Here is an 11694-nt window from a genome sequence, read left to right as displayed (position 1 = left end):
AGGGTCGGAGCTGCCACAGAGAAGGCTCTTCCCCTGGGTCCTGCCAAATGACATTGTTTAGTCGACGGGACCCGGAGAAGGTCAACTCTGTGGGACCTAACTGGTCGCTGGGATTCGTGTGGCAGAAGGCAGTCCCGGAGATATTCTGGTCCGATGCCATGAAGGGCTTTATAGGTCATAACCAACACTTTGAATTGTGACCGGAAACTGATTGGCAACCAATGCAGACTGCGGAGTGTTGGTGTAACATGGGCATACCTAGGAAAGCCCATGATTGCTCTCGCAGCTGCATTTTGCACGATCTGAAGTCTCCGAACACTTTTCAAAGGTAGCCCCATATAGAGAGCGTTACAGTAGTTGATCCTCGAGGTGATGAGGGTATGAGTGACTGTGAGCAGTGACTCCCGATCTAAATAGGGCCGCAACTGGTAGACCAGGCAAACCTGGGCAAACGCCCCCCTTGCCATAGCTGAAAAATGGTTCTCTAATGTGAGCTGTGGATCGAGGAGGATGCCCAAGTTGCGGACCCACTCTGAGGGGGGTCAATGATCCCCCCCCAGAGTGATGGATGGACAGATGGAATTGTCCCTGGGAGGCAAAACCCACAGCCACTCTGTCTTATCAGGGTTGAGTTTGAGTCTGTTGACACCCATCCAGAACCTAACAGCCTCCAGGCACTGGCACATCACTTCCACTGCTTCATTGACTGGACATGGGGTGGAGATGTACAGCTGGGTATCATCAGCGTACTGATGATACCTCACCCCATGCCCTTGGATGATCTCACCCAGCGGTTTCATGTAGATATTAAATAGCAGGGGGGAGAGGACCGACCCCTGAGGCACTCCACAAGGGAGAAGCCTAGAGGTCGACCTCTGACCCCCCACTAGCACCGACTGCGACCGACCGGAGAGGTAGGAGGAGAACCATTGAAGGACAGTGCCTCCTTGCTTTTTTCCCAGGTTTCCCCCCCCCCCACTCATGTGTTCTTGCCTTCCTTTTTCTCCCACCCCAAAACAATCTCTTCCAAACAGCTTTCTCTTCTTTAAAAAGGAAGGCAAGGGCACATAAAGAATAGAAATCTTAGGTTTTCCTGCATGAGGCTGTTGCATGCTGCAGAGCAAAGGAGCATACTTCCCTCTTTGTTAATGGCCTCCTGCAGATTATACTGCTGAATCTGGGTAGCAAACTGCCAGATACCACTGATTTGAAGAAAAAATGTTGTGGAAACACAAAAATGCACATTACGTATCATAAAAACAGCACTTAGACTTATATAGAGCTTCACAGTGCTTTGCAGCCCTCTCTAAGTGGTTTATAGAGTCAGCATATTGCCCCCAACATTTTGGGTCCTCATTTTACCCACTTCGGAAGGATGGGAAGTTGAGTCAACCTTGAGCCTGGTGAGATTCGAACTGCCAAATTGTAGTCAGCCAGCAGTCAGCAGAAGTAGTCTGCAGGACCGCATTCTAACCACTGCGCCACCACTTTATATATCATAAATAAACTTAAGTTTCAAAGATGTAAAAAGAATCTCCCAAAGCCTTCATATAGAAATATCAAAGAAAAAGAAAACACCCTTAACATGGTTGTGTTTTTCATTATTGCTTCATGCCCATCCCACAATCTTACAAGTACATCCTGGCCATGAAAATACACCTACCCCTTCTTCATTGGTAGTTCTCTCTTATTATGAAATGTCTTGGTCTATAACAGACAGGGTTTAACTTTCCTGTTCAATGCATTGTGGCACAAGGAAAAGATTTAGCTGGTAATCTCTCCTTGTTTCCCATTGCACAGGATAAGCCAACCTGCATTTATTTGGAAATGGCACAGACTGAATTGGGTTTGTAATAGTGGCTTATTGGCCGTCCAATTATAATGCTCATTAAAGATGCTTCTTAGCATATGGGATGGTTCTGCTGATTCTTTGAGTTCTCTGTAAGACAGTGTTTCCCAACCTTGGGAACTTGAAGAGATCTGGACTTCAACTCCCAGAATTCCCCAGCCAGCATTTGCTGGCTGGGGAATTCTGGGAGTTGAAGTCCAGATCTCTTCAAGTTGCCAAGGTTGGGAAACACTGCTGTAAAGAATAAGTACAAACCTGGGAAGATTAATCCTATCAAAATTCCAAGATATCTAATGTTTCCTATTAATTTGCAGATAATAGCATAAAAAGCTCTCGGCTTTTTAAAGCCTCTTTATTCTGGCAGAGAGGCTGCTGTTTGGATCCTCAGTAAGACATCTCACAATTCTTTCTGTTTTACAGATTCATGATTTGTGCTGGCCCAGCAGCCAGAATGTCCTATTCTTGTACAGCAGGGGAGGGAAATGTGCAAATGAGAACTGTCTTGTGCCACTGCCTTCAGTGATTACTTGATCTACAGTACTTAATTGTACTGTATATTACACAATAAATATATGCAGTATGCTATGGTATGGTAAAACAATAGAATAATAATATAATTGAATAATATATAATGTACCATATTTTTCGGAGTATAAGATGCACCTTTTTCCTCCCTAAAAGAGGCTGAAAATTCATCCAATTCATTTGGATGTAGCCTTTTTTCTAAAGATTTTTCCCCCTAGCCCTAACTAGATGCTAACAACCTTCCCAGCTCTTACCTTGCAGGTCCTTTCATTGTTACACTTTGCAAAGAATGTTTTCCAAACCCTAAGTCTTTGCAGGTTTTTTTTTCATTGCTCTAACTTGCTCCAAATGTTTATTTCCAGCCATAACCAGGTGCTAATGATGTTCCCAGCTGTTATTGGCTTGCAAGCTCTTTCATTGTTACTCTCTTTCAAGAATGTTTTCCAAATCCTGTCTTTGTAGTTTTTCTTATTGTTCTCCTTACTCTAGAGTGTTTCTTTCCAGCCCTAACCAGGTGCTAATGATTTTCCCAGCTCTTACTGGCTTGCAAGCTCTTTCATTATTACACTGCATAAGGTTTTTATAAGCCCTAACCAGTGGATAAAATAATGTGCTGAAGCTGACCAGACTAAGGACGCTAGCCAGATGAATATCTGGTAAGCAGATTCTTTTCCTTATTTTCCTCCCCAAAAACTAAGGTGCATCTTATACTCTGGTGTGTCTTATACTCCGAAAATACAGATATTATAATATAATATAATATAATATAATATAATATAATATAATATAATATAATATAATATAATATAATATAATATAATATAATATAATATAATATAATATAATATAATATAATATAATATAATATAATATAATATAATATAATATAATATAATATAATATAATATAATATAATATAATATAATATAATATAATATAATATAATATAATTAATATAATATAATATAATAATGTTGTAAGCAGCACTGAATCTCTGGAAAAGGGTGGCCTAGAAATCAAAATAATAAATAAATAAACATAATAACATATAAAAGCCAAATACCACTCATTTATCATGAAATCTCCAGAACTGTAAAGCCTACAAACTTGTAACTTGGCACGTACGTTCCTCTTGGCTTTTATTTATTTATTTATTTATTTATTCATTCATTCATTCATTCATTCATTCATTCATTCATTCATTTATTTATTTATATTTGTATGCCGCCCCTCTCCGCAGACTCGGGGCGGCTCACAACAAAGTGAAAAAACAGTTTACAACAAATCTAAATTTCTACTAAAAACATTTAAAAGAAACTCCATTTTCTAAGCACACATACATACACACATACCATTCATAAATTGTGTATGCCCGGATGAGATGTCTCAGTTCCCCCATGCCTGACGACACAGGTGGGTCTTAAGGAGCTTACGAAAGGCAAGGAGAGTAGGGGCAGTTCTAATCTCCGGGGGGGAGTTGGTTCCAGAGGGTCGGGGCCGCCACAGAGAAGGCTCTTCCCTGGGGCCCACCAACCAACGTTGTTTAGTTGACGGGACCCGGAGAAGGCCCACTCTGAGGGACCTAATCGGTCGCTGGGATTCGTGCGGCAGTAGGCGGTCTCGGAGATATTCTGGTCCAGTGCCATGAAGGGCTTTAAAGGTCATAACCAACACTTTGAATTGTGACCGGAAGTTGATCGGCAACCAATGCAGACTGCGGAGTGTTGGTGAAACATGGGCATACCTAGGTAGGCCCATGACTGCTCTCGCAACTGCATTCTGCACGATCTGAAGTTTCCGAACACTTTTCAAAGGTAGCCCCATGTAGAGAGCATTACAGTAGTCGAACCTCGAGGTGATGAGGGCATGAGTGACTGTGAGCAGTGAGTCCCGGTCCAGATAGGGTCGCAACTGGTGCACCAGGCGAACCTGGGCAAACGCCCCCCTCGCCACAGCTGAAAGATGGTTCTCTAATTTGAGCTATGGATCGAGGAGGACGCCCAAGTTGCGGACCCTCTCCAAGGGGGTCAATAATTCCCCCCCCCCAGGGTAATGGAAGGACAGATGGAATTGTCCCTGGGAGGCAAAACCCACAGCCACTCCGTCTTATCCGGGTTGAGTTTGAGTCTGTTGACACCCATCCAGGCCCCAACAGCCTCCAGACACCGGCACATCATTTCCACTGCTTCGTTGACTGGACATGGGGTGGAGATGTAAAGCTGGGTATCATCAGCGTACTGATGATACCTCACCCCATGCCCTTGGATGATCTCACCCAGCAGTTTCATGTAGATATTGAATAGCAGGGGGGAGAGGACCGACCCCTGAGGCACCCCACAAGGGAGAGACCTCGGAGTCGACCTCTGACCCCCACTAACACCGACTGCGACCGACCAGAGAGGTAGGAGGAGAACCACTGAAGAACAGTGCCTCCCACCCCCAACCCCTCCAGCCGGTGTGGAAGGATACCATGGTCGATGGTATCAAAAGCCGCTGAGAGGTCAAGAAGCACCAGGACAGAGGATAAACCCCTGTCCCGGGCCTGCCAGAGATCATCCATCAACGCGACCAAAGCAGTTTCCGTGCTGTAACCAGGCCTGAAACCCGACTGCTGGGGACCTAGATAATCGGCTTCTTCCAAGGATCGCTGGAGCTGGAGTGCCACCACCTTCTCGACAACCTTCCCCATAAAGGGAAGGTTGGAGACTGGCCGGTAGTTATTAAGTATGGCTGGGTCCAGGGAAGGCTTCTTGAAGAGGGGGCGCACAAGCCCCTCTTTATAGGAAGATGGAAAGGATCCCCTCCCCAAGGAAGCGTTGATAATCTCCTGGACCCAGCTCCGTGTCACCTCTCTGCTGGCCGAAACCAGCCAGGAGGGACACGGATCCAGTAAACAGGTGGCAGAACTCACAGCTCCAATGGCCTTGTCCACTTCATCAGGTGTCACCAGATCAAACTCTTCCCAGACAGGTGGACAAGTACGTGCCCCAGTCACCTCAACTGACTCGTTGTCAGCCGACTCTGTTTTCCAATTGGAGTCGAGGTCCACCCGGATCTGAGCGATTTGATCAGTGAAAAACGTGTTAAAATCCTCGGCACTACTCTGTAAGGGCTCCCCAACTCCCCTCTGATTAAGAAGGGAGCGGGTCACCCTAAACAGAGCAGCCGGGTGGGATTCCGCTGATGCAATCAAGGCGGCATGATACGTGCATCTTGCCGCCTTGAGCGCCACTTTGTAAGTCTTAATAAAAGCTCTTACAAGTGTTCGATCAGATTCAGACTTACTCTTCCTCCATCGCTTCTCTAGACGTCTCTTCTGGCGTTTCAACTCCCGGAGCTCCTCGTTGAACCATGGAGCTCTACAGGGTCTAGCGCCACGGAGAGGTCACAAAGGCGGAATCCGATCAAGAGCCTCCACTGCAGCTTTGTTCCAGGCTTCCGCAAGACACTCCGCCGAACTGTGGGCGATTGCATCTGGAATAACCCCAAGCGCCGTCTGAAAGCCCTCTGGGTCCATCAGGTGTCTGGGGCGGAACATCTTAATTGGTTCCGCCTCCCCGCGGGGAAGGATTGGAGCCAGGAAGTCAAGCCATAGTAGAAAATGGTCTGACCATGACAAAGGCAACACTTCTAAGCCCCTTAGTCTCAGACCATTGCTCAATTGCTCAGAGAGGAATACCATGTCGGGTGCATGTCCTCCCTCGTGAGTCGGACCCTGTATTACTTGAGTCAGGTCCATGGCTGTCATGGTGGCCATGAACTCCTGTGCCAGTCCAGAGGCTTCGCCGAGTGACGGCAGATTGAAGTCCCCCAAGACAATAAGTCTGGGGAACTCCACCGCCAACCCGGCTACCTCCTCGAGTAGCATAGGCAGGGCTTTTGACACGCAGCTGGGAGGCAGGTACATGAGAAACAAGCCCACCTGAACCCCTAAGTCCAACTTCATCAAGAGAGACTCACAACCCGCAATCTCTGGAGCAATGAGTCCACATAGGCAAAGGCTCTCCCTGGCTATAATAGCCACTCCTCCCCCCCTTCCCTGGGGTCGAGGTTGATGCCATATCTGAAACCCAGCTGGGCAAATTTCAGAGAGAGGAACTCCTCCCTCTGGGCCCAGCCAGGTTTCAGTAATACATGCCAGGTCGCTAAGAAAGGACTTTTTGAAATGACCATCAGATCATTAATATTTTTTATACAATATTATATTAACGCATTCTGATGCTAAGGAGTGCAAAGGAGCTACTCCCCCTTCCCACTTGAAAAGAACTCTGTTCTAACTGAAAGTTGCCTTATTTTAACACACTTTGATGCTAAGGAGTTACACATTCTACAAAATTTTTCAAGCTTTAAGTGTCAATGTATCTCTATTATGTATCAATATATGCTCTAAATGCTACCCCTTCGCTATACCAGGCATGGGTATACCAGGCTGGGAGTTTAGACATTCTACTCTCCCTCCCCACCTGAAAAGAACTCTGTTCCAACTGCCAATTACCTTATATTAACACACACTGATGCTAAGGAGTTACACATTCTACATAAATTTTCAAGCTTTAAAGTGTCAATGTATCATGCCTGATTGTAACTACTCATTAATTTTCAAGCTTTAACTGCCAATTTATCAAGCCCGGTCACATAGTTTTGGAGTGAAGCACGGGTATTCAGCTACTAGTAATATAATACAATACTGTATAATTGTATTGCTCCTTTAACACCTAAAATTTGAATTAAAAGTGCTATTTAAAGGGGGCATGAAAATCTCAAATCTACGTGTTTAGGTTCTGATCATTAAATTAAGAATTTAAATTCGACTGCACCTGAAATCTTTTTTATTCACCCTCTCGCTCTCGCTCTCGCTCTCGCTCTCGCTCGCTCTCCCCCTCTCTCTCCAATTGCTGCTCTTTTGTGACTGTGTAAAAACAGTGTAAAACAAAAATAAACAACTAACATAAAATATCCAAATTACCTGTACTTTTCCTGTTCTGGAAAATAGAAAAGGGACACACTAACTCCATCTAGTGGATAAAAACCCAAATCTCATATTTATTTATAAATGTGTTCTTTACATAAATAGGATTATTGGCCTGGACAAATGAATATGTTTTTGGTATTTGGAAACAATGATACAACCCAAGACAAATTTTGGAATGCATAATGGAAAAGTCATGAAATAAAAAAGATAAATTAATGAAATAAAAAAAATCAAACATTTATGGTCAAAAATCTGTTTTCGGGGGACAAAAGATACATTTGTAACTGTGGAGTCATATTGCTTGTATGAATATTCTATTGCATTCATTGAAGTGCCTAGGAAATGCATAGTGAGAAAACAGTTCTCATTCCTGCAAATGTGTTTTGTTTCTATTGACTTGTACGCCATTTCAGGACACATTCATTATTTAAAGTACAATATATACAGTGGTACCTCTACTTAAGAATTTAATTTGTTCCATGACCAGGTTCTTAAGTAGAAAAGTTTATAAGTAGAAGCGATTTTCCCCATAGGAATCAATGTAAAAGCAAATAATGCATGCAAACCCATTAGGAAAGAAATAAAAGCTCTGAATTTGGGTGGGAGGAGGAGGAGGAGAAATAATAATAATTTATTAGATTTGTATGCCGCCCCTCTCCGAAGAGAAAGAAGAGGAAGAGGACAGTCGCTGCCAAAGGAAGAAGGTGAAGTGAGGGGAATCAAAAAAATCCAAAAGTTTAAAGTTTAAAAAAAAGAGGGATTCTGAGGCAGCAAGGAGGAGCACACGTCTCCCATACAACTGGCACAAGGCTGCCTCCCATACACTGCGCCAGAGAGAGAAACCCAGGGGGAATGGCAGGAAACTGGCCAGGCCTTCGTGCCGCTCTCAAATTTCCTGGGAAATTTTTCCGAGCTCGGGTTCTTAAGTAGAAAATGGTTCTTAAGTAGAGGCAAAAAAATCTTGAACACTCGGTTCTTATCTAGAAAAGTTCTTAAGTAGAGGTGTTCTTAGGTAGAGATGCCACTGTACTTTTTAACAGCTAAGTATCACACTTTGTAATTTAATAGACTGAGGTAGATCATATAAGTTCCTAAAGCACCACTGACTGATTATGTGCCATCAGATCAGGGGTGGGTTCTAACTTACCCCATTGCTGGTTCGCTTCCTCCTGCGCTGCGTCTCCATGCCTCGTGGGCACACATGCACTTTGCACACCCATGCACAGTGGCAATTTTTTTTTTTTAAAAAAAGCCAAAAGCAATATCTTAACGGCATGCACAGTGAGAAGAACTCAGTTTCTGCACATGTGCAGAAGAAGAAAAAAGCCTGGGAAAAAATCCCTCCCCCAATATAATAATAATAATAATAATAATAATAATAATAATAATAATAAAAAAAAAAATATTTTTTAAAAAAGATAGTTTTGCCCACGGACTGGCAATGACCGAACCGGTTCCATTACATTATCATGACATCACCAGTGTTTTGCTACTGGTTTGGGCGAACTAGTCCGATCCAGGAGGAACCCATCTTTGCATCAGATCAGAGTCAATTTAGTGACCACAGATAAATTCTCCAGATGGTCTTTCCCCATCCTGGTCCTTCAGATCTTCCAACAATATACCTCTCTTGACTACAATTGAGTCTAGTTACCTTGTATCTGGTCAGCCTCTTCTCTTTCCTTCTATCTTTTCCTAGCATTATAAATTCCTTGAATTATCTTGATCAGGGTGTCAAACTCCCAGCTAGCGGGCCAGATATGTCACATGCTGGCCGTGGCCATGCCCTGTTTAATAAAGGGGGGGGGAGTCCCAATATGTCACATGACACTGTTGTGAGTTTGATACCCCTCATCTAGATCTTTGAACAATGTGTGTAGAATATGATAATCTGAGTCTGCTACAAGGAAGACTTTTGAGTTGACTTGTTTGTTTCCTTGGCTATCCAAGACATTGTCAAGGTTCCAGGCAGCGATGGGCTCCTACAGGTACGGTCAGGTATTCAGAATTGGTAGCAAAATTTTGATCAGGTACACAGAATTTTGAATTTTTTTCTTTTTTTCCCTTCTGGGCTCTGGGTACATTTTTCCTATCACACTAAATGAGGTTGAATGTGTATAATTTTAGAAAACCTGTGCGTGCGTGCATGTGTGTGTGTGTGTGTGTACATACACACATATATAGTATATAATGTATATTTTTGTGTGCCTCTGTGTAATATGTACACATATGGCATATATACATAGAATCAAATAATATATTTTGGATGTTCAGTAATAGATAGGGAAATAGTATCTCTTTGAGGCGAGGAGAAGCCAGGCACACTAACCCAAACCTTTGACGTGAGTGACATCAAGTTGGCCACCTTTAAGCCAGTCACATGACCTTTAAGCCACCCCGGTCACATGACCATCAAGTCACTCCCACCTGGTCACATGTCTGGCAAGCCACACCCACAAAATAAGCCACGCCCACAGTGTGGTAGTAAAAAATTGTGTAGCCCTTCACTGGTTCCAGGTAACATCTGAACTAAATCAGAGTCCCAGTCAAAGTACTCCTCAAAGTTCCAATTTATTTCCAGAGTCATCCTGACACCTACACAGAGAAACCTGAATCTGAGTTTCCCACTCAGTTTGAAGTTCACATCCCTTCTCCCCCACCCATAAACCTGTCACATTGTCCACTTAGATTGTGCCATCGTTGCAAATCCTTCCTCCGTTTCCATGCAGGTGAGTGGGCATAGGATGACCTTGAATCACTCGAAAGTATGCTTTGTGGCTGCATCTGTTCCCTCATGAAATCACCCCTCCCAAGTTCCCATAAACATTAGGCCTTCTTTAGATAGTGTGGCAAGCCATTAATTTCTCACCAACTTCTGCACTGGCTTGATAGATATTCTCAGAAGTCTTCTCCAGCACCGAGTTCAAAAACATGAGGAGGCCCCAAAACACTTTTCTAATATTTTAAATTTTAAATTTTGTTTGCAGCAGATAATTAAGTAAATACTTGGAATAGCTCTTGGTTCCCCCACTTAAAATCTTTGAATTGCAAATGAGAATTAAATGTCAGGGAAATCCAGTGTCCTTTTAAAGCAGTGGCATGGTAGACGGTGTCATTTTTCCATTAGTAAGTGTTGTGGTTAGCTCTGGCCCAGCTCCTGCCCCAAGGAATGTGCAGGTGGATATGGGGGAAACATCCACATGCCGCAGGCCTGTTTTGCTCCCGATGGAATCTGCCGACGAAGCCTCCTCTGACCAAGGAAGTGTGAGTGACAGGGAAGAGGGGAGTTTGGCAGACAGCCCAGGAGGAGATCAATCATCTGTATCATCCTTGGATTCTGATAATAATACAGTTTTCCTAAACCTGGGAGTTGGGACCCCTTTGGGGGTCGAATGACCATTTCACAGGGGTCGCCTGATACCTGGGAAAAGACCAATTTCTCCTGGTATTAGGAACTAAAGCTTCTATTCTGGCATCTTGGAACACATTTTTACAATCCGACCAATCAGGCATTTACAGTGGGGGCGTCTCTCTGACCTTCCTGCCAATCAGCTCAAAGCTCTGTTGGGAGAATTGGTGCTAGACTTATGTTTTGGGATCACCACAACACGAGGAATTGTATTAAGGGGTCGCGGCCTTACAAAGGTTGAGAACCATTGAGTAAGGAGTAAGCAGTATGGCTGCTGCCTCATGCTAGCTATGAAGAGAAAGATGAGAAAATCCATTAGTATTAACTACGCACAACTGTACTGCCACGTGCTTTAGGATAAGCTGTCTGTCTATGTGTCCTAAGACCTGAAGCCTGGAGACAAAGAAAGTAGTCATTTACAGATTTCTATTCTAAGATGAGATAGCCAGTTTGGTGTTGTGGGCTAGAGAGGATAGATTAGATCAATTGTATGTTCTAGGCCTGACCTTTTTAGGCCCAAAGCCAGCTGGGTGACCTCGGGCCAGTGACTCTATATCTTAGCCCTATGAAGCAAGAAAATTGCAGGAACTACAGGTAATCCTCGACTTACGACCACAATTGAGCCCAAAATTTATGCTGTTCAGTGGGAAATTGGTTGAGTTTGCTCCTTTTTCCGAGTTTTTTTGCTGCATTTGTTAAGTGAAACACTGCAGTTCTTGAATTAGTAACACTATTGTTAAACGAATCTGGTTTTTCTGGTTGACTTTGCTTGTTGGGAGGACACAAAAAGGATCACAGGATTGCAGGACACTGAAAACATCATAAATGTGAATCAGTTGTCAAGCATCTGAATGTAAATCATGTGACCATAGGTGTTGAATATTCATTGACTTGGTGTAAATAGTTACGTCAGACATGTTTGAATCTGATTGGGTCAAA

Source organism: Erythrolamprus reginae, chromosome 1 (assembly GCF_031021105.1).
Source record: "Erythrolamprus reginae isolate rEryReg1 chromosome 1, rEryReg1.hap1, whole genome shotgun sequence".
Lineage (NCBI taxonomy): Eukaryota > Metazoa > Chordata > Lepidosauria > Squamata > Dipsadidae > Erythrolamprus > Erythrolamprus reginae.
This window is presented reverse-complemented; position numbering follows the sequence as displayed.